The sequence below is a fragment of the Lynx rufus genome, unplaced genomic scaffold (genome assembly GCF_022079265.1).
Source record: "Lynx rufus isolate CCGP_SWC_20201006 ecotype Redwood Valley unplaced genomic scaffold, mLynRuf1.p SCAF_7, whole genome shotgun sequence".
Lineage (NCBI taxonomy): Eukaryota > Metazoa > Chordata > Mammalia > Carnivora > Felidae > Lynx > Lynx rufus.
Genome location: NW_025814889.1, coordinates 95,748,859 through 95,752,319, shown reverse-complemented (window position 1 = coordinate 95,752,319; position 3,461 = coordinate 95,748,859). Strand labels below are relative to the sequence as shown.

General features: G+C 37.6%; 1 non-coding gene across 1 annotated transcript; it reads right to left on the bottom strand.

The window, feature by feature from the left end:
• Positions 1 to 346: 346 nt before the first annotated feature.
• LOC124502754 (U6 spliceosomal RNA) lies at positions 347 to 450 on the bottom strand. The gene has a single exon (XR_006960015.1). It is a non-coding gene; the product is annotated as a U6 spliceosomal RNA (small nuclear RNA).
• Between the last annotated feature and the right edge of the window lie 3,011 nt (positions 451 to 3,461).

The following is a 3,461-nucleotide window of genomic DNA, read 5'->3' as shown; positions in this document are numbered from 1 at the left end:
TTGTTCTCTGGGCTACATTGTTTATAAAATCTTCTTAGAAGCTTAAAAATACAATTTCTTTTCCTACTGATTTTTATTCTTTTTTTTTTTTAAAGCAAGTATTTTGAATGACACTCAAATAAATGGGACTGGTTCTATTTAATACCAACTCCTACTTAAACATATACAGCAGTAGAATGTCCAATCAGAAGCAGAGCACTCAGAGTGAGACAATTCCTTATGAAGAGAAGAATAGCCAACATCTGCCCTTAGAGTAGACATTCCAGAATTGAAGAGTACTCACAAGATTATTTTCTGGCATCCCAGTGCTTTTATGTATGTATGCATGTATGTATGAATGTATTTTTAAAGTAGGGAATGCTTTACGAATATGCATGTAATCCTTGCACAGAGGCCATGCTAATCTTCTCTGTATTGTTCTAATTTCATTGTATAGATTCTGCTGAAGCGAGCACCCAAGTGCTTTTGGGGTTAGATATCAAATATAGATAATGGCGACCATGATAAAACCTACTTTTCTATTTTCTATAATATTTTACCAATATTTTTATAGCTTATTTACTAAGCAAAACCCCCTGTAAAATATCCTTGCTTTGGGCAAGAGCTGTGAAGAATCAAATCAGAATGTCTAAAACACCTGGAAGGATGCTCAAAATCACAACTAGCTGGGAAAACAAAAAGTTAAATAATGATGTTATCTCACTTTATATTCATCAGGCTGGCAAAAGAAAAAAGCAACATTGCACATCACTAGTGGAGATGTGAGGAAAAGGGCACTTTCATATGTTGCTGGTGGAAATGGGGATTTTAAAGAGCCTTTTTGAATGTAAATCTAGCAACATTTCTTAAAATTGAAAGTATATACTTACCCTTCAATGCATCCTTCCTCTCTTGTGAATCTAACTTACAGAGACAGGGACACTACTATATAGGATATAAACGCAAGATTTCCACAGCAGCATTATGTATTGTGGCAAAACAACAACAACAAATTTGAAATCAAGTGAGTACCCTTTAATAACGGACTGTTGTTGAATAAATTAATGTATGTCTATACCATGGAATATATGCAACCTCCCAAAAAAGTGAATTGGAACAATACTAGTTGCTTATAAGGATTACCATCAGATACTGTGGAGGGAGAAAAGCAAGATGTATAAAAGAGTAAATTATAAGAGCCCATTTTCTAAATCATTGATCTAAAACACTTTTATAGGTATACATTTTTCTCTGTCTATATCTCTCTTGTCTGTACATGCATTTGTATAATGTCATATGGTAATGGAAACAAACATGAATGGATACATACTAGGTTGTTAAATGGGTTGTCTGGAAGGGGGTAAGGAGGAATTATAGGGGTGGTGCATGAGGCAAATAAACAAGAAAGGAAAAGCCTAACATGAGAAACATCTGGTGTGGTCACATTTATGCAAATTATATGTGTATATGCCTACAAAGGAATTTTTGAAATAACAAGAAATCATTAAAATAAAACATTCTCATCTTCTAGTTTTCAGGATTTCCACTGATTGAGATAAAGGAGGATGTGAAAGTTCTGGAAGAAGTCAGATAATCATGAAAAAAATGGAACTTGAGGGTTGGCGGAAGACTTTTTTTTATGAGTGCAAAGTTTCCCCGTTTAAGATCTAGAATAGCAGGTTACATTTCAATCATTTCAGGGTACTGGTGCCACCAAGTGGTGTCTGGAGCAATTGTTGGTGGCATTTTATTACCCTACCAGTGAAGGAAGCTCTTGGCTTACCTACGCTTTACATGGTAGCAAGCGGTCTGTGGAGGGCTCCCCTTCTCCTTGGCATGAAGCGCACACCTGTGAGCCTGGCGCTGACATGAACAGGAAGTATGAGAACAGATAGGGAGCAAACAGCTTTTCCCTAGAATCGGAGCTCCCTTGGTTTTTCCTACTATCAGGTGCTCTGCTATGCCTGTTGTTGACCTGTCAAGTCCTTCGAAATGTGTGTAATGTTTTTTAACTACTTGCAAAAGTAGTACAACCTATTTGACTTCTTTAACTGCTGACGTCTCCTATAGGTTTTCTCTTTTCATTGACACCATCCTCGCTGGGCCTCTTATTGTTTCTTTCCTAGCGCCCTAAGAACGTTTTCATGGGCTTTCCTATCCTCAGTCTCTTTCCGGTCTGTTCCGGCCAAAACTCACTTCTGTACTAAACTTCCTGAAGTTATGGTCATTTAACAACACTATTCAAAAGCTTTCAATTGTTTCTCCCTGCCCAGCATCAAATTCTGACATCAGAGCAGAAGCTTTTAATAGGGTGACAATATGCTTCAGTTTGCCTGGGACGGTCCCAGGTTACTTCTGTTGCCCCAATGTAATTATTGTGATTTTATTCACTCGAAGTGCTGTGATTTGGATAATATACTGTATGAACATTCTAGCTCTTAACCACTTGGTTCCCCAGCCTGTGGTACATACAATAAGCAAGCCAACAGAAGAATGTCTAAAGTTTGTGGCAGATGGGGGCGCCTGGGTGGCTCAGTCGGTTGAGCATCCGACTCTTGGTTTCGACTCAGGTCCTGATCTCACGGTTCCTGTGTTCCAGCGCCGCATCAGGCTTTACGCTGACAGCATGGAACTTGCCTGGGATTCTCTTTCTCCTTCTCTCTCTCTGCCCCTCCTCTGCACGCTGTCTCCCAAAATAAATAAACTTAAAAAAGTAAATAAATAAAGTTTGTGGCAGATGGAGGAATTAGATCCGAGAAGAAAGTATATCGTTTTTCTTTAAATGTTAAAAAGCTACTAAATCTGAATTATTTGGTATTTGTTACCTTATTTAAAATTTATTTGCTCTGTCATTTAAATAACTAGTATTTTTTTGTTTGTTTGAACTCGAGTAAGAAAATCAACCTTAGTAGTTTTCACATAGCTCTTTTGGTTTTTCATAAGATGAGAAGAATCCTGTTTGGGGTCTGGGGAATGTCACATTCATAATTTGTTACCCAATGTGAAGAATATTCAACTAAGTGATAACACAGAAATTCTAAAAATTTGGAGGAGGTAGAAACACCTGTTCTGTGAATTCCTTCAGCACAAGAGGTCATGACTTATTTATCCAGCAGTTAGCAGAGTCCTTGAGCATTAATGCTCTTGAGAAAAATTTTGAGCAACGTCTGCCCATTTGTGGAACTGAAATGTGGGCACTGCACTCTGGTTTAGGTATCTTCTATTCCTGCTTGCTGCATCTTGGTTGTATTAATAGGTTGAGTGTACGCTGAGGAAAATGCTTTGCTCTTAGATCACTGTTGCTAGGAATGTACTGAGTTTTGCTGTTTTTTTTTTTTGTTTTTGCAGTAGAATAGATTTTGAGCTCAACCACCCATTTTCTCTTACCCGGTCCTTTTCATAACCAGTTAAATACATTTTCAACACAATGATAGTTTGTGTTCTTCAAAAGGATTTTCTGTGAGAACCAGACCTATAAAGGC